General features: G+C 36.8%; 1 protein-coding gene across 7 annotated transcripts in view; it reads right to left on the bottom strand.

Moving 5' to 3' along the window:
* The window catches only part of PLCB1 (phospholipase C beta 1), a 753,511-nt gene that overhangs the window by 412,261 nt on the left and 318,900 nt on the right, over positions 1-22,350 (bottom strand). The gene's annotated exons all lie outside the window — the stretch shown is intronic.

Genomic DNA, 22,350 nt, shown 5'->3' with positions numbered 1-22,350 from the left:
CAAACAAAAAGATACCTTTTGAACTCCAAGAATTTAGTGGGGGAAGCCGTAGAAAGAAAAGGTGTGCCACCAAGTTATGCTTTCTACAAAATGAACAGTTGTATAAAGATATGAAGACGTTTTCATTTCCCATTACTGTTTATTTTTCTAGGTCATTCAGCTGAAGTGTTTTAGTTATGTAATACTAATCTTAACGAGAAAAATAATATTCAGTTTCAGCAGAGCTTTCCTCAGAGTTCCCTTTGTACTTTGCTCATTCCCTTGCTAAAGTCATATCCTGCGTTCTGCCATGCTATAGACAGGTCTGGTGTACATATGTTTACTTATAAGTTATTTACAGGTCTGAGCTCACCCTCAACTACTGTGTTACCCCATCCCTTCCCCAGAATAGATTGTGCTGTCTTCTTGGGAGTAGGATCCATATTCTACTACCCTGGGTTCCCAGTCCCTACCAGAGTATACATACTTTTAAGGTACTCAATGAGTACTAAATTATTTCATGCTGTAAACTCTGCTTATCAGAACCACATAAAATGAGGTATTGTATTTAGGAAAATGTTTCCTAGTCTCCATTTGTCTTCATAACATGCCACTGCTGAGATTAAACAGGACTATGAATCTTCGCCATGTTATATTTTTCATAATGTAAACCATCAATTAAATGTTGATCTCTATGACAACACTGTCCAGAACAGAGTCAGTAAATCTAGGAAATTTACATAGATACACTGAATTTCTCTATTTGGAATTTTACTATGTTTAATGGCGAACAATATAGCTACCAAATGCAGTTCCATAAATTTTGATTCTATGTTATGATGAGGAGACAGACAAATTCTAAAAATGCCCATTGGTTACTTACAGAACAATGAAGTTTTAAATGATCTGGGAGTGGGGGTCTAGCTGAGAGCTGGGTGCACCAGCCTAGAGAAAGGGACGTGGACCAGGTACCAACACATTTGTTGTTAAAACCCCACTTTCTGTCTATCACAGTGCTGTTTACAACAGTAAGGAACTATCAACAATCTAAGTCTTTAATAAATATCTGCATTGAAATATAGCGTAACTGCTCAAAACAAGGCTTTACATTGTTTTATCATAGAAAATGTCAAACATATGAAAGTATACAGAAGAAGCACATTAAGATCCCGTAAGTACTCACCACTCAACATTAACAAATATCACCTAAGTGCTAGCTTGTTTTATCTATATCTCCTTCACTGGCTTGACTCCCCTTCTCTGATTATTTTGAAGTAAATGTCAAACATATCGTTTCATCATAAACACTAGTATAAGATTTTTGAAGAATTTATGATGAAAGGTTAAATGTTTTGTGTTTTCAATGAAAACTCAAATTACAAAAATCTATATCAAATATTATCCCAATTACTTTTATGTATATATAGATCAATAAAGGAAAAAATTGGTGTTAATAGACCAAATTTTTAAGAGGAGATTATCTGAGAATTCTGAGTTCATATTTGTTTGTATTTTTCAAATTTTCTACAATGAATAGGTCCTTCATATTCTGCCCTCAAATGTTTTTACAAAAATAAATATGTGTATAAATTATACCTTAAGAAAGTTGTTTAAAAAATAAAACAGTTATCTTTAAAACATATATATAGAATCTAAAAAAAAAAAACGTCGTGAAGAATCTAGGGGCAGGTCAGGAATAAAGACGCAGACCTACTAGAGAATGGACTTGAGGACACGGGGAGGGGGAAGGGTAAGCTGGGACAAAGTGAGAGAGTGGCATGGACATATATACACTACCAAACGTAAAACAGATAGCTAGTGGGAAGCAGCCGCATAGCACAGGGAGATCAGTTTGGTGCTTTGTGACCACCTAGGGGGTGGGATAGGGAGCGTGGGAGGGAGGGAGATGAAAGAGGGAAGAGATATGGGGATATATGTATATGTATAACTGATTCACTTTGTTATAAAGCAGAAACTAACACACCATTGTAAAGCAATTATACCTCAATAAAGATGTTAAAAAAAAATACTCCACCTTCTTCAGGCCAACCTCTGAAGTGGGTTATCTAGTGAAACAAATAATTTCATCAAAGTGTCTTTTTTATCTAAACAGATAGGCCTAGGGTTGCTGTAGAAATTCTCTGAGGAGCTTAAGAAGAGACCCGACCTGGAAGTTCCACATGTCCGCTTGTCCCCTCCTTATCTGATTCAAACCAATTAAGAAAGACTTGGTACCTGTCCTGTGTTGAAAATTCCAGTCATCCCAGAGGAAGTAGAAGACAGCCAATCCCATATTACAAAGTAGTTCTTGCAAGCCCTTCTAAACCTGAGTCATCGTCACAGATGATTATTGCAAGGCAAGTGCTGATCTCCTGGAGGAAGTCCAGGACAAGAGTATTTGGAGTAATTTCTATGTTTTCTGGAAGCATTGATAAAGGTGTAGCTGGAAAACCTCTACTCCTTACTCCCAGAAATCCAACCAAGAATGGCCAAACCAGCACCCAAAGGGAAAAAAAAATGTTGTGCAAGACCTATTTTGAAAATTTTAGGATTTATTCACAAAATATCTCCAACATGTCTTGTATAAGTATTTATACTTAAATTTAAAAATACACATATATGAACAAAGAAAAAAATAACTTGAGAATAGCAAGGACTCCATCTTCTGATTCTATCTTGTAACTGGATAAGCCTTTGAACTCACACACACACATATCCACATGTACACAAAGTCACATGGCTCATTTTGTAATATGAGAAAGAGGGAAATGTTAGGAAGAATTTGTGAACTTAAAGCAGTTGAAACGTTCACATTTCTGTCAAGATGTCTGTTGCTGTATATGCAACAAGATTTCTTTCCATGTAGAGTTTAGAGGGCGAGGACTTTGTGAAATAGCAAACCCGATGCAAAGATCTATTCCTACTGTTCACATCAGAATTACAAAAGTGCTTAGAAGGCGCTTTGATAGGGAATGTTCATAAACAAATACCATTTCTCTTTTACATACCTGCACAAGGGTCAGAAACTCAAGAAGATTTTGGGATAGGAGCAATTGAGAGGAAAAAAAGGAAAAATGCATTTACTACATGGCTATTTTATCTTTCTGAATCTCAAATGTTTTTCCAACTTGAAAGATTAAACTAGGGAAGTAACTGTGGCATTGGACAAATGTATAGATTTGAATGGGTTAGAATCACAGATACCTGAGATACTCAGTTGGAGTTTACCTTTTTTCTGCTTTAACTGTCCTGAATAGATTAAGATTCTTTTTAACTAGTGGACAAGGACAGCTTGATCAACAAATGTGCTTCCTCATGTGGTGGCTAAATTATAGAGTTAGAATAGCAATGTCCAGATTTCGCAACCGCCAGGACATTGAGTTTCATTTATTCATCCAACAGATAGTGAGCACTTAATTATGTGTCAGGCACTGGTTTAGGTTTTGGAGATACCGTAGTGGATAAAACCCCCCACAAAATCTCATTTTTATGGAGTGTACATTGCAGTGGTTTGTTCAAAACAGGTTAGACTATATTATTTAATTTTGTAACCAATTTCTGTGTTCCCAGAAAATCATTCAGAAACTCAAAGTAATGGGTATATAGACACCATCAAGCTACTTCTCTTTTATTCAGTCCTATGGAGAATGGAAGTTTCAATTTTATTATTCATCAAAACAAGCGTCCTTCTAAATATGCCACTATTGACAAACATCAGGACTAAAAGCCTACAGTTCCTTTAGTATTTTACATAGAAGGTCTTTGAGAGGACTTTAATAAGCATCATCTTATTGACTATTAAGTTCTCATTGTATTGGATTTGATCAGCAAATTAGATGTGATCCCGGTCTGTTACCATCTGGGACAACTATACATCTTTCAAGAACATGTTTAGTTTATGCCATAACAGTGAATAATAAATTAGTTTACTTGCTTATTACAAAGTAACTGATGGAGAAGTAGATGATGTAAAAGGTCTGGGGTAAAACGGGGAAGCCAGTTAGAGAAGATGGATTTGTTATAGATAATAGCAATAATTTGAGCTCCAGTACGAACAATCAAAATCTTAACTGTATTTGGCATCTATTCCATAGTGAGTCAGTTCACACTGACTCTTCCTAAATCCAAGTCATATGTCCTTATTTAGAAAGCCATCTGCATTACCAAGTAGCATATCATTTATTTCCAAATGATGAGCATTTGGAAATAGCATTTAGCCACTTTTAAGAAATAAATAACAGTACACAAAAACTTCTTATAAAAGTCTACAACTAATTGCATTTCCAGTGGAAGCAATGACTGTTTTGGTCTAACCCATATAAATAATTCACTTCAATGTTTCTGTTCTGGTTTTTAATATCAAAACCACACAGCGAGTCTTTGCCAGTTACAAAACCATCATTATTTAATATAAAACAAAAAAACAATATACCATACAAGTCACCTACAGTTAAAGACAGGAGAGGTATAAAAGTGGTGAGTCAGGTACTTAATTGGGAATCTAAGAGTGCTCTAAAATACATTCTTAATGAAAGCACTAAAATATCAACAACAAAAATCAAAACAAAAGTCTCCCCATTATAGATGGCTAATCTGATAAGGGACTAAAGTGTGAGAAAGTGGACTAATTTTCAGTTAGCTAAAATGCAATGGCCTGGGGGAAACCACCCCTACTAGAACATTTTGCAGAGTTAAAAGTACTATGTATTCTGCAAGTTTAAGACAATAGGTGATTATTCAAGCCTGTGAAAACTCTGAGAGCATAGGTTTAAGCGACAGCAAGGGAACTGGGTAGGACAGAAAAAAAGGCAAGCAACAATGGCTTTCTCATTGACCTTGAAAGGCTTTGGCATTTTATTTTCAGTATAAAATGCTCCAGAGATTTTTATGCCTACACTAAAATTAACTTTTCTAACTCCACCCAGATTATTTTTCCACTTGACACTTATAAACATTGAATGTGTTGACATTTGCATTCAATTCAGTAAAGTTTAATTTCTATATTTTCTTTCCTCATAACAATGTAACATTTTTTTGGCTTTAACAATAACCAGAAAAACTCCTAAAATAGCTACACTAAAAAAATTTCCATTTCCTAACATAACATTGAAACATTTTATCTATCATTTAAATTTTTCTTTCTCTATTACATATTCAAATAAAAATCAATGTATAATAAATTAACACAGGACTAATTATACTGCAATCCTATATCATATATATTTATAAAAAAATTTTTTTTAAAAACTTTTCCAAGTCTAATTTTAAAAGCGTTTTAAATCCCACATATTTTAGGGTTTACGGTGTAAAAGCAATATTTTGTATTGTTAGAAAACTGTCCAATTCTTGCTCTTAATTTGGTGAGCTAGAAAAAAATGTACTGCTACAATCGTGAAGTCAGACTAGGATTTCTCAAGGTTGTACTAGTTGTAGACTGAAGGTCATGAAATCTTTGACACACCTCCCAAGGAGAGGAGGTGTTTCTGTCTCTCCCTCCCACCCCCAATTCTTGGTGGGCTCTGCTTTGACCAACAGAATGCAGTAGAAGTGATGCTGTGCTAGCTTCTGAGACCAAGCTTTAGGAGATTGACACGTTCCTCTTCGAGTCTCTCAGAATACCCTGAGCCCCAGGAAACCTGTCTACCTGGGAGGGAAGGTGAGAAACCCTTAGACAGGTCTGAGCCTCCAGAAAAACAGAGAGATGCTAACCACCCCCAGCTGTTTCCACTCTCTGGCTCAGGATGGAACAGGCATTGTGGAGCTGAGACAAGTCTCTGCCCACAGTGCTCTGCCCACCGCCATGGCAATAACAATAATAAAATGGTTGTTTCAAGTCTTTAAGTTTTGGAGTAGTTTTTTTTTTTTTTTCTTTTTATTAGATCCCTCTGTCTTGGTTTCTCTACTTTTCCCAGATACCTCATTTATTCTCCTTGAATCTCAGTATATCCCTCCAAGATCTGAGGAGGGTTTAAATAACATCCCTGTGCATCCTGCATATGTATGAAGTAGACATCTACATTTTTAATGCTTTCCCTTTGTAACTGAGATAACACACTAACTTTGAAGAATCACTGGTATTAAATTAATTAAGCAATAAGGCCACTAGACTGAGATGACCTTAATGCCTTAGCAGCAAACCAAAAACTTAAGCTTCAAAGTTAAGAAATTGAAACCTAATTACAACCAATCACAAACAGCCAAATAGACTTTCCCAAATAAGGCAATCGCTCACGCTAAAGCCCATCAAATAATTTCCTTGCTTTGCTTCCACATCTTCTCTATAAGAGTCTTTCCCCAGCTCCTGTTAGTGAAGTACTCCTTACTATTTCCAGTTGGTGTTGCTGATTCAAATTGATTTTTGCTCATAAAATCTTAGCTTTTTAAATATGTTCCAGTTTATCTTTTAACACTGGTATAGCAGAATGAGGCTCTGCCACTAATTAGTTGTGCTCATTCAGGCCCAAGTTCCCTGGCTGAGGACCTCTGACTCTGAAGTTCTGTGCCCCACTCTGGCTAATGTTCCTTCTCAGAACTTACCTTGAAAGAGTACGGATAATAAAATTTGCTTATGCACATAATGGATTTCTATGTGACTAATGAATCCATCTAATAGCATCAGCATCACCAAACCTTGATTCTTAATTAATACCTGTCTTGTAGAGGGGCCATCTTATGTCGTAGGGATAAGAAGAACTATTAAGTATGCTATAGTTTCTGCCCTTAAGCAGCTTACAATTTATTTGAGGAGTTAAAATGAATCATGAATACAAGAACAAAAGGAAACTTAAAAAAACAAACAAACAAACTACTGAATAGCTATTTTTTTGTTTTTGTTGTTATTGTTGTTTGTTTGTTTCCCAGCTCCTATCAAAATTCCATTGGAGAGAAATGAGATTTGTGGAGGGTTAATTGAGGAATATGCAATTATTTACTCCTCTAACCTAAGTTCTATGTTCAGATGGAGCCAGCCTAGCAGAAAGCTCCAGATGCGGATCATATAAGTTTGTCTCCTGTACAAAGTTCTATTTGACAATTATGCCTTTCACATTATTTTTAATTTTGATTGAAGAAACCTTAAGTAATAGCTGTAAGGCTTCTGTTCCCAAGTTTACTGTAGGAATATATGGAGCCTTGCTCACTGCATCAGTCAGTACACACCGAATGGGGTCCTGTGCAAGACAAGCACGGGGAAGAATCCTCCTCTCTTCATTTTGACTTCCAGAAAGCTTAGGGCCACATAACAACGTCATAAGAACACTTATTCATTTAACATTATGTATAAAGAGGCCTCTTATTTTGGGCATAATTTTCAAAGTTGGGGGATACAGTAGTGAACAAGACTCTTGCTCTCCTAGAGTTGGTATCAGAATTGGGGAAGAGAGATAACAAAATATAAACACATATGTGAACAAGAAATTACTTGGTTTTGATGAATGCTCCAAAGAACATAAAGCAAAGGGAGGTGACAAAAGAGACTTGAAACCTTGCTCAGACAAGGTGGTCAGTGAGAAGATCTTGGAGATAGTGAAATCTCAAAAAGAGACACACAGCATAAGAAAGAAGAAGCTATCAAAAGATCTGGGAAAGTGACTGGTCCAAGCATAGGAAAGAGCATGTGCAAAGGCCCTAAGATGTGAGCCAGCCTGGGTGTTAGGTCTGTGTATTTGTGTTTCATTTTCCTTGCTCTTGGTTTCCTAATTTATTTCTATTTTGGGGGTTCCAATTCTTATTTTACAATTATTTTATTGAATATATAATACTTTGTCTCAGTTGTCTTTGATCCGTTATAGAATGAAGCAAGACAGCCAGAAGAATTAAATGTTTTTAGCAAGATACAATTCTTTGTTTGAAGTGATAGTACATTCTCTGCAATATTGTTTTCCTAGAAAATTTTAAATTATATATGTGGTTGTCATTGAATTTCTATTGGACAGTATTGTTCTAACCTGACTCAAATCAAATGCCCCAAAGTTGCTTATAAATTTAAGGTACTGACCTCAATACTTTTAATTAGAAAGACCCCAAAGAAGAACTATGTGTTCATGTGCTTTTGATCTGAAGTAGAGGAAGGCTGATCAGGCAAGTCACTTGGCAGGCATTTAGGAGAATAATATTGAACAATAAATCACTGTAAAAAATGTGTTCCATATTTTTGAGGACCAACTTCATATCACTAGTGTTAACTTTAACAATTTGATGAAACAGTTTAAGCTGGTATTGTTAGCATGTGGCATGTGATTAATGAAACTATGAAAATATATGTGTATGATATCACTTATATGTGGAATCTAAAATATGACACAAACAAACTTATCTAGGAAACAGACTCAGAGACATAGAAAATAGACTTGCTAAGGGGGTAGGTGGGAGAGGGATGGACTGGGAGTTTGGGCTTAGCAGATGCAAGCTATTATATACAGAATGAATAAACAACAAGTCCTACTGTATAGTGCAGGAATTGAGTTATTGGTAGTGAGGTGGATGGACCTAGAGTCTGTCATACACAGTGAAGTACGTCAGAAAGAGAAAAACAAATACCGTATGCTAAAACATATATATGGAATCTAAGAAAAAATAAAAAAAGGTCATGAAGAACCTAGGGGCAAGACGGGAATAAAGCACAGACCTACTGGAGAAGGGACTGGAGTATATGGGGAGGGTGAAGGGTAAGATGTGACAAAGTGAGAGAGTGGCATGGACATATATACACTACCAAATATAAAATAGATAGCTTGTGGGAAGCAGACGCATAGCACAGGGAGATCAGCTCGGTGCTTTGTGACCACCTAGAGGGGTTGGACAGGGAGGGTGGCAGGGAGGCAGACACAAGAGGGAAGAGATATGGGAACATATGTATATGTATAACTGATTCACTTTGTTATAAAGCAGAAACTAACACACCATTGTAAAGCAATGATATTCCAATAAAGATGTTAAAAAAAATATCCTATGATCAACCACGATAGAAAAGAATATTAAAAAAATGTATATATATATATATGTGTAACTGAATCACTTTGCTGTACTGTAGAAATTAACACAACATTGTAAGTCAACTATATTTTGGTAAAATAAATTTTTTAAAAAAGAAAATATATGTGCATTTATAAGGTATGTGTGAGTGCCACATTATGGAGTAGGGGAGATGAAACAGTGAGAAAGGATGGAACAAGAATAATCAGGAAACTCTATGCTGAGACAGAGGGTCCATCAGCCTAGAGCCCTACTGTATACCAGGTAATTTGTACCCATTATCTTCAATGCTAACTGCAGGTGGAATTATTATCCTTACTGCATGGTTGAAGAGACTGAGGTACGAGGCTAGTTAAACGCCAAAAGCCGCACATTTAGGAAGAGTAAGATCAGTAATCTCAGCAGAAAACATTTCTGGAGGGTCTTCTATGGATAGAATATTGTATCAGCTGTTGGTCAGGAGGACAAAGTAGAAGATAGAAGACTTTTGTCTCAAGGAGCTTACAGCAGAATTGGAAAGAGAATAAATGTTTTTATGTATTTGAGTTTAATATTTATTAGATGAAAAAAGAGGGCTGGTGTAGAGAATTGTGCTCTCAAATAATACTGGTCTGGTTAATCAACTAAGGTTTTATTTAGCCTGTCTCATGTCTTTTTGTTACCGTAGATGACTAGAGTGATGTTATAGGTTTCAGATAAGTGAAGAGAAAAGCTTCTCCCACTATCACTTCCCCACCCTCAAACAACTCTGCTCAATTCAGTAGAGGGCCTTTAGAAAAAGAGGTAAAACGAAAGTCGGACTGCCTGCTCTGCTTATATTGGCCAAATATCTCTATATTTATGAGTCTCACACTCTTGTGACTTTCTGATTATGTTTTGAGCATAAGCTTTTAAAACCCACTTTATTACACACAGTCCCATTTGGCAAGCAGTCACATTTTTATATTTTTTCCAATATATAAAATCGAGTCCTTTGTAATTAAATTGCTTTTTATTTTTCTGAGTGCAAATGGGACCTGCAAGAAGCAGTCTCAAAAACGGAACACATTTCCCTACAATCGAGATTGTATGTGGTTGACTGGAGAGCTAAATAGTTTTGAAAATATTGCTCTTATTACTTTCAGTAAGGGTGCATTATAAGATGTTATACAAATATATACTTTTGAGAAATGTTCTTTTTATTCACTACTTCAGGTTAATGGTATGCTGCTTTGTGAAGCTAGACAAAAGACACACATCTCACCCAGGGTTTACAGAATCAGTTTTAAAATTTCCTTCAAGCACAAAATAAGTCAAGCTGTAGAAAAAGACAGATTTTTATTAAACTGTGAATAAATGACATACTTAAATAACTTCTTAGCTGTGGATGCTCATGAAAATTCACATCACTATTAAGCTTTTTTTCTTTTAATTCTAAGCCTGAAAGTTTTCCTATATTTAATTTTTCCTCTTTCATAAGAGAGGGATATTTAAGTAGACACCAACTCCAACTTGGTTAAAATAAAAAATTATTCACAGAAAGCAATGGCTTTCAGTTGCTTTTATTATCTGTGAATTTCAGATCAAAGAACCAATTCAAATTATTTGTTTAGTGCCTACAACATAATGTTCAATGTAATATTATCAAAGTAAAAGACAAAGAAGGATAAATAAGGCACAATCTAATGGGGGAAAAACAAATAGCATATAAAAATAGTTCCCTCTAAAATGGTAATTAAGGACTATTACATATAAGGTAATCTATGATTCCTTTTGAGAAAATTAACAAAAATGAGCTAAGTTAATTGTACAGCCAAGAAAGAACAATACAAAATATTTATTAAGCATTCAGTTTGGTCAGACAAAATGCAACCGCCACTAGTAGCAACAAAGCCCTACCTTTTAAGTACAGGACAAATAGCACACAATAATCAGCTATAAATGAAAGATAAGATGGATATTGAGTGTTAGTATTCTTAGAGGAAAAAACCCAATACTTTCAAAATAAAATATATGTATCGGAAGTCATCCAAAAATTCACAATAATTAGTATTTTCAAATTAGTTCAATTTTACTAGGAATTCATTAGCAATTATATCAGAAGACACCTCGAGACCCTTTCAAGGTAATATCTGTGGAGATTTTTGTTATCTGCCTGGTGATAACATAGTATAAAAACTTAATACACTACAATTTAATTTTTCAAATAACAAATACATTTAAAATTTGACTGTCTGCAAAAGTAAACTTTCAGTTTCAGTTCCCTGAACTGAAATAGCAGACAGTTTGTCTCCTATTTTTTTTTCTCACCAATTGATCAGTCTTTTTTTTTTAATTTTTTATTTTATATTGGAGTATAGTTGATTAACAATGTTGTGTTAGTTTCAGGTGTACAGCTAAGTGATATACATGTATCTATTCTTTTTCAAATTATTTTCCTATTTAGGTTGTTACATAATATTGAGCAGAGTTCTCTGTTTTTACTTTTTAAAGCCAACTTCAACACCATTCCTATCGTGGTTCTCAGGCTGTCTTCAGAAGCTTCCCTCAATCCAGGCACCATCGGATTCCCTGGGATTATTGCCTGGTTAGAATTTGGAGGACATGATAGGAAACCTCCCTTTTATAGCAGTTATCAGTAGATATGGAACCGTGCCCTCCCCATTTGTGACACAGGTTGCACCCAAAGGCTGTAATCTGTCCATATGAAAACTACCTTAAATTGCAGTCAGATTCCAGAGCACCCATTCAAGGATAAATACCCCTTTCTCAGCAATCTCCTTTGGAACAACTCCTCCCCACTCCCTTTCCCAGTGCTTCAAGTTTGTTCCTCATTCCTTTTCTCATTCCTTGAACTACCAGTTGTCAGCCAAACTTGTGTTGGTATTTTCCTGTTCATTTTGTACTGTTGAATATGAGCTTAATCATACCCCCGATTTTTTACCCTCTGCCCAGCTGGAGCATTGGACAGAGACCCTGGCTCACCACCCACTCAGGCACCAAGTCATGGCTTGTGGAACCTTCTGGTATCATTTGACCCTAATGCTGCCCCTTTGTATCTCTGAACTACTTTGAACCAGTATCTGGAGCCCCAGAAATGGGGAAGGCTGCTGGCCTAGCTGATTTCTCCTCTGTTTCTTGGTTACTGTCCCACTACTTAGAAAACCTCTAGAAACCAATATTTAGATGTTTCCCCACCAGCATCATATGCTGGAGCTCAGCTCAGGGGATGCCTGTACACAGAAATCCCAGAACTAAGACGACAGCATGGAGGTGCTTTGTGGGTACCGACTGGTGTCTGCAGGAACTGTACTATGATGGGGTCTGCTACCGTTTACTTGACCCACACCCAGCCATAGCGAAAATGGGGAGCAAGAGAGCTGTGAGCACATGATGCTATTCATATGGCTGCTCGGGCTATGAAAGTGAGTAGGATATGGCTGTGTCGTAGACAAGTCTGCAGTCTAGTGAGTTGTACACATTTGATAATATCTTCTATCAGTGGAGGCATATACAGCACACAACCATTTTCCTCCTACAACTTCCAGTGCCAGTTAATAGCCATAGGTTTTATAATAACAAAGCTGACAGAGCATAGAAATTATTTCATGTAAGTGGGTGTTTTACAAGTTCTTGTGAGGTTTAGAAATACTGTATCTTCTGTAATACGTTTCAGCACTACCTTGTTGTTGAGAATACACTGCATTTATCTACAATCTAAATAGAAATGTTTCCATCAAATGTTCAGTTTGGTGGCCTACACCTATTCTATAATAGTGTAATTTGTTACAATTAGCCTTCTAAAGTAGATAAGGTCAAATAAGCAGAGCTGATAATAAAAGTAAAGATATAAAACAAATACATGAATTTATTGGGCATATCATTCTGTACTATTTTGAACACATGCACTTCTTATTAGCACATTCATATTTTTACCCCAAAACAGAGAACACTTATTTAGACTGGCGTTATAAATCCCATTTCCCACATGGAAAAGTTAATGACAACAGAAATTCCAAATAACATTTATCTATAGAATTAGGCATAACTACTGCCAGACTGCAAAATTGCCTCTATAAACCACATAGTGAAGATTTTACAAGTATAGTTGAATGAAGTTCATGAAATATCAGTCCATAACATCCAAGCAATTTTGAGCATTTTTAATTTATGGAAAGAACCTGCTCAAATTAACACTTTTCAGTTTTTAGATCGTTACTAGCAGGAAAACTTTTAAAAATATTAATATTTCATTAAACCTTTATGCTTTCCATTTTGAAGTTAGCAAAAATTACCAGGAAACACCATAATCCATACCCTTGAGGAAAAAAATAATGAAAGTTATAACTATTGAAAATGTTTAATTTCAGAACTAACTACCTTCTTTAATAAGAATTAGAAAAACAGCTACAATTTCCCCAACATATGTAATATTCTATGTGCACAATTTAAAATGTGTGCTATAAAATAGCACTGCATGTTTAGGAGCAAGTTCTCATTATTTGCTGCCTGTCATCTCGTGACATTTAATTTTTTTGCCTTTGTTCAAACTGTCGCCTCTAAATGGAATGCCTTCCATCTTGTATCTACTCAAGTCAAGGCCCACTGGCTCTGTGAAGCCTTACCTCAAACTGACGTTGCCCTTCTCTAATTTTTTTCTGTTGTCGTTCAGAATATCTGTTCCACTGTTAAGCCTTTAATTGATGTTTTTTCACTACTTCAGAACCTAATAACACACAATTTGCACATTATTTGTGAGTTAAATACATGTGACTTCAACAGGTTTCAAGCAACTGACTCTTTCCATTTGTCACCAACATCTTTAGCTTGATGCTAGGCACAAAGTGGTTCCTCAGTAAATGCCTGATCATTCCTTCCCTTGCCTGGGTTTTAGCCCAGTGACAAGAACTGCCTCCCTGCAAAGTAGCAAGAATATGAGCACAGCTGTCCCTATGGTCAAGCAATTCCAGACTTCAACTATCTATTTGGTTTCCTTTGGATTAACTTTTACTCAATAGATTTGAAGCTTGAAGCAAGTGATGAAACTCTGTGAAAAAGCTGAGGAAAAACCATGATAAAGAAGAGCTAAGGGGCTTCCCTGGGTGGCGCAGGGTTGAGAATCTGCCTGCTAATGCAGGGGACGCAGGTTCGAGCCCTGGTCTGGGAGGATCCCACATGCCGCGGAGCAACTAGGCCCGTGAGCCACAACTACTGAGCCTGCGCATCTGGAGCCTGTGCTCCACAAGAGAGGCCGTGATAGTGAGAGGCCCGCGCACCACGATGAAGAGTGGCCCCTCCTTGCCACAACTAGAGAAAGTCCTCGCACAGAAACTAAGACCCAACACAGCAAAAATAAATACATTAATTAATAAACTCCTAAAAAAAAAAAAAAGAAGAGCTAAGAAGAGATGGAATTGCTGATGTAAAACGCTCATTACAGGGAATTGGGTACACTTTTTGTACCTGCTCCCTATTATTTTACACCAACCCAGATGCTTCAGGTTCAGTCAAAGTACCATTATGTCTGTCTGTTTCCTTTTGGTCTTCATATCAGGCAGAGGCCCAAACTATCAGACAGGAAAGGAAGTGTTTAATACCTTACAATTACATTGCTGTGGCAACTATCTTGGTTTGCCTCCCACTCAGCAGTGTCTCTGGAAATTGAACATGGATTGGAATGCTTGGGGAACTTTCTGAACTGCACATTTGTATTCAGTAGATCTGGATGGGGCCTGAGAGTCTATATGTGTAATAAGCTGCTGATGTTGCTGGTCTAAAGATGACTCGATAGATCCAAGCCCAAAGATGCTGATTTAGTTGGTCTGGAGTGGGCCCTGAGTATCTATGCTTTTAGAATCTGCTGAGTGATCTAAAATAGAGCTTGACCTCAGAAATTATCATCATCTTACTGAAAAAAGTCCTTTCTTGTAATGTTGGTGTTTGAATAGTCCTTCATGTTAAGGAAATAATGTGACTGTGAAATCTTTGATAACTGGCCTGTGTGATGAGGAAGATGCCTCCTTTCCAACATTTCAAGCTATCTGTCAATATATAACTTCCTCCCCACTTTGAAAACCTCACACACACACACACACACACACACACAAGTGCCATCTTAGTGCAAGACAAAGTCAAGCATCCTAAGGCCTCTCTACTCAGAGTGGCCCAAGGATCTGCTGTGTCAGCCTTACCTAGGAGCTCTTAAGAAATGCAAAATTTCAGTCTCCACCCCAAACCCACAGAATGAAAATTTATATTTCTAATAAGATTCCAAGGTGATCTGTTTGCTCATTAAAATTTCAGAAGCAATGCTCAAATGAAATTTTCTTGCATGTTTTCAAATGATTCACATTAATCCATTTCATAAAAAGGATAATTTTAATACAGTGGCCAAAGCACTTAAGAAAATTAACTTTAGCATCCAGCCAGAATGAATAATATGAGGGGATGTTCTATTGGCTTATTTTTTTTTAAACTATTGGCTCCTTTCTGTTTTGTTTCAGCAAGATAAAACTGAGCTTATACCAAAGAGCAGAATACTCATTCCTCAAGGTGACCAACGGCTTTGCTGCCTATGACCCTCATAACAAGGAGTAAATGATTGGCTTGTGGTTGCTTTAGGAATGAGGTACAGCATCCACTGGAACACTTACTTCTTTCCTTTTATCCCCCTACCATTACTCTACACCTTCTTCAAATCCTGTAAACTGCTCTACTGGAATGTCGGCCCAGCAAACACTCTTGCAAAAGGAACCAATGGTGGAGTTGGGGTCCAAGATACAGCTTCTGGTTGGCGCCAGAAATGACTGTAACAACTTTAAACTCAAAGTGTGCAGACCAGCGCATCTCCGTCACCTGGGAGCTTGTTAGAAACTCAGAATCTCAGGCCCCACCTAGACCTGTGAATCAGAATCTACAGCTTAACAAGATACCTAAGAGATTCATATGCATTTTAAAATTTGAGAAGCAGTGGTATGTGACATGGTGTTAGATATTGTCCCAGGAGAGGTGTGGAGAAGCAGCCATGTGCATGATTGTAAGTCACAGAATCACTGATATAAGGTACCACAGGGGGATGAAGACTTGCTCTTAAAGACAAGACCATATATCCTCTACCATTTATCCAAGTATTAATTAATTTTGTGTGAGCAGATTCTACTTGTATTAGATTCTTATTAATTGTTTTTATACTACATATAAACATTGCTCTTGAGCAGGTATTAATTAGATCTTCTGGGTTTCCCTGTTGGCGCAGTGGTAAAGAATCCGCTTGCCAATGCAGGGGACACGGGTTCGAGCCCCGGTCCAGGAGGATCCCACATGCCGTGGAGCAAATAAGCCTGTGTGTCACAACTACTTAGCCTGCGCTCTAGAGCCTGTGAGCCACAACTACTGAAGACCATGCTGCTAGAGCCCGTGCTCCGCAACAAGAGAAGCCACTGCAATGAGAAGCCCACACACCTCAACGAAGAGTAGCCCCCACTTGCCACAACTAGAGAAAGCCCATGCGCAGTGACGAAGACCCAATGCAGCCAAAAATAAATCAATATATAAATATATATTTTAAAAAGTTAGATCTTCTTAGATGCCATCTATCCAAATAGTCCATGTGGATAGCAATACTTCACACATGCCAATTATCTCAAACAATTAAGAATAGAGCAAGTATCTCAACTTTGTTTTTGTTTTTGTTTCAAACAAGAGACAAGGCGTAGAAAAAATGGCATTTGAGTTCCAGCTCTTTGTTACCAGCTCTGTGGACCGAGTACAGGTTGAACTCCTCCAAACCTCAGTTTTCTTGTTTGTAAAATTGGAATAGTCAAGCCATACTTTGTGGTTTGTTGCAAGCATATCACTTTTGTTTTTCTTTATTTCTTCAGCAGCACAGGTAAGTTCCACAAAATGGTTTTTGAACAAATGAAAATGTAAGAAAAAAACCAGCCTGGTGCATCATAGGTACTGAGTATATATTAGTTTCTCTACCTTAATAATTTAACATTTTCCATGTAGGATCTTTTGATTCCAAATATTTTAAATTTAAATTCAAATTTCATTTTAAATCTATATACTCCATGATTTGTCCTTGCTATATATGTTAAAGAATATGTATGTATGTGTGTGTGTGTGTGTGTGTGTGTGTATGTGTCTGTGTATACGTATAGTCTTCTTTTTTAAACAACTATATATTATTATTAGATATCTGGAGGCTTTTGTCTAGTCAATGTTTGATTGTTCTTGGCCAACTTCAAGGTGAAAGCAGTGGTGGTACCAAGGGATGCAGGAAGATGAAGGTACTCTGGCCCTGGGGGGAATAGTATTTTATCCCTGAAATTGTTTAAGCATTATGATAATAAAGAGTAGGTCAACTTTAAGACAGCTTATAATTGTTTTAAAGTTCTTTATGGACAATGCATCTCCTCATTGCCTGAACTCAGGACCTCCTAAACTTAACCAATCACCCAGGGCCCAAAAAAGGCCAATTGTAGTCCCCCAGCCCAATGCAGAGATCAGTGACTACAGAGGATCATTCCTCCTGGTGCTTCGTCATGAAATAGAAGCCTCAACGGCACAGCATCATGGTTCTACACACAATCCCTTATGATGGTCAACACCAGCGCTGATGATGATCAACACCAGGTTTTGCTCCCATCCTGCTGCCCCCCGACCATACTCCCTACCCCTCTCCCTCTCCTTCACTTTTCTTTTCTTTTTTTAACATCTTCATTGGAGTATAATTGCTTTACAATGGTGTGTTAGTTTCTACTTTATAAAAAATTGAATCAGCTACACATATACATATACATATATCCCCATAACTCTTCCCTCTTGTGTCTCCTTCCCACCCTTCCTATCCCACCCCTCTAGGTGGTCACAAAGCACCAAGCTGATCTCCCTGTGCTATGCGACTGCTTCCCACTAGCTATCTATTTTACATTTGGTAGTGTATGTATGTCCATGCCACTCTCCCACTTTGTCCAAGCTTACTGTTTCCCCTCCCTGTGTCCTCAATTCCATTCTGTATGTCTGCATGTTTATTCCTGTCCCGCCACTAGGTTCTTTAGAACCATGTTTTTTTTTTTGTTTTTTTTTTGTTTTTTAGATTCCATATATGTGTTAGCATACGGTATTTGTTTTTCTCTTTTTGACATATTCACTCTGAATGACAGACTCAAGGTCCATCCACCTCGCTACCAATAACTCAATTTCACATTTTTTACAGCTGAGTAATATTCCATTGTATATATGTGCCACATCTTCTTTATTCATTCATCTGTTGACGGACACTTAGGTTGCTTCCATGTCCTGGCTATTGTAAATAGAGCTGCAATGAACATTGTGGTACATGTCTCTTTTGGAACTATGGCTTTCTCAGGGTATATGCCTAGTAGTTGGATTGCTGAGTTGTATGGTAGTTCTATTTTTAGTTTCTTAGGGAACCTCCATATTGTTCTCCATAGTGGCTGTATCAATTTACACTCTCACCAAGAGAGCAGGAGGGTTCCCTTTTCTCCACACCCTCTCCAGCATCTATTGTTTCTAGATTTTTTGATGATGGCCATTCAGACTGGTGTGAGGTGATACCTCATTGAAGTTTGATTTGCATTTCTCTAACGATTAGTGATGTTGAGTATCCTTTCATGTGTTTGCTGGCAATCTGTATATCTTCTTTGGAGAAATGTCTATTTAGGTCTTCTGCCATTTTTGGATTGAGTTGTTTGTTTTTTTGATATTGAGCTGCATGAGCTGCTTGTAAATTTTGGAGATTAATCCTTCGTCAGTTGCTTCATTTGCAAATATTTTCTCCCATTCTGAGGGTTGCCTTTTCATCTTGTTTAAGGTTTCTTTTTCTGTGCAAAAGATTTTAAGTTTCATTAGGTCCCATTTGTTTATTTTTGTTTTTATTTCCATTTCTCTAGGAGGTGAGTGAAAAAGGATCTTGCTGTGATTTATGTCATAGAGTGTTCTGCCTATGTTTTCCTCTAAGAGCTTGATAGTGTCTGGCCTTACATTTAGGTCTTTAATCCATTTTGAGTTTATTTTTGTGTATGGTGTTAGGGAGTGTTCTAATTTCATTTTTTTACATGTAGCTGTTCAGTTTTCCCAGCACCACTTATTGAAGAGGCTGTCTTTTATCCATTGTATATTCTTGCCTCCTTTAACAAAAATAAGGTGATCAGGGCTTCCCTGGTGGCGCAGTGGTTGAGAGTCCGCCTGCCGATGCAGGGGACACGGGTTCATGCCCCAGTCTAGGAAGATCCCGCATGCCACGGAGCGGCTGGGCCCGTGAGCCATGGCCACTGAGCCTGCGCGTCCAGAGCCTGTGCTCTGCAACGGAAGAGGCCACAACAGTGAGAAGGCCACGTACTGCAAAAATAAATAAATAAATAAATAAAATAAAATAAGGTGACCAAATGTGTGTGAGTTTATCTCTGGGCTTTCTATCCTGTTCCATTGATCTATATTTCTGTTTTTGTGCCAGTACCATACTGTCTTGATTACTCTAGCTTTGTAGTATAGTCTGAAGTCTGGGAGCCTATTTCCTCCAGCTCTGTTTTTCTTTCTCAAGATAGCTTTGGCTATTTGGGGTCTTTTTTGTTTCTATACAAATTGTGAAATTTTTTGTTCTAGTTTTGTGAAAAATGCCAATGGTAGTTTGATATGGATTGCATTGAATCTGTAGATTGCTTTGGATAGTATAGTCATTTTCACAATGTTTATTCTTCCAATCTCAGAACATGGTATATATCTCCATCTGTTTGTATCATCTTTAATTTCTTTCATCAGTGTCTGCCAGTTTTCTGCATACAGGTCTTTTGTTTCCTTAGGTAGGTTTATTCCTAGATATTTTATTCTTTTTGTTGCAATGGTAAATGGGAGTGTTTCCTTAATTTCTCTTTCATATTTTTCATCATTAGTGTATAGGAGTGCAAGAGATTTCTGTGCATTAATTTTGTATCCTGCTATTTTAGCAAATTCATTGATTAGCTCTAGTAGTTTTCTGGTAGCACTTTTAGGATTCTCTCTATATAGGACCATGTCATCTGCAAAGAGTGACAGCTTTACTTCTTCTTTTCTGGTTTGGATTCCTTTTATTTCTTTTCCTTCTCTGATTGCTGTGGCTAACACTTCCAAAACTATGTTGAATAATAATGGTGAGAGTGGACAACCTTGTCTTCTTCCTGATCTTAGAGGGAATTGTTTCAGTTTTTCACCATTGGCAATGATGTTGGCTGTGGATTTGTCATATATGGCCTTTATTATGTTGAGGTAAGTTCCCTCTATGCCTACTTTCTGGAGGGTTTTTATCATAAATCGGTGTTGAATACTGTTGAAAGCTTTTTCTGCATCTATTGAGATGATCATATGGTTTTTCTCCTCTATTTGTTACTATGGTTTATCACATTGATTGATTTGTGTACATTGAAGATTCCTTGCATTCCTGGGATAAATCCCAGTTGATCATGTTGTATGATCCTTTTTATGTGCTGTTGGGTTCTGTTTGCTAGTATTTTGTTGAGGATATTTGCATCTATGTTCATCAGTGATATTGGCCTGTAGTTTTCTTGCTTTGTGACCTCTTTGTCTGGTGTTGGTATCAGGGTGATGGTGGCCTCATAGAATGAGTTTGGGAGTACTCCCTCTGCTATATTTTGGAAGTTTGAGAAGGATAGGCTTTAGCGCTTCTCTATATGTTTGAGAGAATTTGCCTGTGAAGACATCTGGTTCTGGGCTTTTGCTTGTTGGAAGATTTTTAATCACAGTTTCAATTTCAGTGCTTGTGATTGGTCAGTTTATATTTTCTATTTCTTCCTGTTTCAGTCTCAGAAGGTTGTGCTTTTCTAAGAATTTGTCCATTTCTTCCAGGTTGTCCATTTTATTGGCATAGAGTTGCTTGTAGTAATCTCTCATGGTCCTTTTTATTTCTGCAGTGTCAGTTGTTATTTCTCCTTTTTCATTTCTAATTCTATTGATTTGAATCTTCTCCCTTTCTTTCTTGATGAGTCTGGCTAATGGTTTATCAATTTTATTTATATTCTCAAAGAACCAGCTTTTAGTTTTACTGATCTTTGCTATTGTTTCCTTCATTTCTTTTTCATTTATTTCTTATCTGATCTAATCTTTATGATTTATTTTCTTCTGCTAACTTTGGGTTTTTTTTGTTCTTCTTTCTCTAATTGTTTTAGGTGTAAGCTTAGGTTGTCTCTTTGAGATGTTTCTTGTTTCTTGAGGTAGGATTGTATTGCTATAAACTTCCCTCTTAGAACTGCTTTTGCTGCATCCCATAGGTTTTGGGTCATCGTGTTTTCATTGTCATTTTTTTCTAGTATTTTTTGATTTTCTGTTTGATTTCTTCAGTGATGTCTTGGTTATTTAGTAGTGTATTGCTTAGCCTTCATGTGTTTGTATTTTTTCAGATATTTTCCTGTAATTGATATCTAGTCTCACAGCATTGTGGTCAGAAAAGATACTTTATACAATTTCAATTTTCTTAAATTTACCAAGGCTTGATTTGTGACCCAAGATATGATCTATCCTGGAGAATGTTCCATGAGCACTTGAGAAAAAAGTGTATTCTGTTGTTTTTGGATGGAATGTCCTATAAATATCAATTAAGTCAGTCTCATTTAATGTATAATTTAAGCTTGTGTTTCCTTATTCATTTTCATTTTGGATGATCTGTCTATTGGTGAAAGTGGGTTGTTAAAGTTCCCTACTATGATTGTGTTACTGTCAATTTCCCCTTTTATGGCTGTTAGCATTTGCCTTATGTATTGAGGTGCTCCTATGTTGGGTGCATAAATATTTACAATTGTTATATCTTCTTGGATTGATACTTTGATCATTATGTAGTGTACATCTTTGTCTCTTGTAACAGTCTTTATTTTAAAGTCTATTTTATATGATATGAGAATTGTGACTCCAGCTTTCTTTTGATTTCCATTTGCATGGAATATCTTTTTTCATCCCTTCACTTTCAGTCTGTATGTGTCTCTAGGTCTGAAGTGGGTCTCTTGTAGACAGCATATATACAGGTCTTATTTTTGTATCCATTCAGACACTCTATGTCTTTTGTTTGGAGCATTTAATCCATTTACATTTAAGGTACTTATTTATATGTATGTTCCTATTACCATTTTCTTTACTGTTTTGAGTTTTTTATTGTAAGTATTTTCCTTCTCTTATATTCCCTGCCTAGAGAAGTTCCTTTAGCATTTGTTGTAAAACTCATTTGGTGGTGCTGAATTCTCTTAGATTTTGCTTGTCTGTAAAGGTTTTAATTTCTCCATTGAATCTGAATGAGATTCTTGCTGGGTAAAGTAATCTTGGTTGTAGGCTTTTCCCTTTCATCACTTTAAATATGTCCTGCCACTCCCTTCTGGCTTGCAGAGTTTCTGCTGAAAGATCAGCTGGTAACCT

The sequence above is a fragment of the Lagenorhynchus albirostris genome, chromosome 15 (assembly GCF_949774975.1).
Source record: "Lagenorhynchus albirostris chromosome 15, mLagAlb1.1, whole genome shotgun sequence".
NCBI lineage: Eukaryota > Metazoa > Chordata > Mammalia > Artiodactyla > Delphinidae > Lagenorhynchus > Lagenorhynchus albirostris.
The sequence above is the reverse complement of the archived record's forward strand: the minus strand, read 5'-3'. Positions and strand labels throughout refer to the sequence as shown.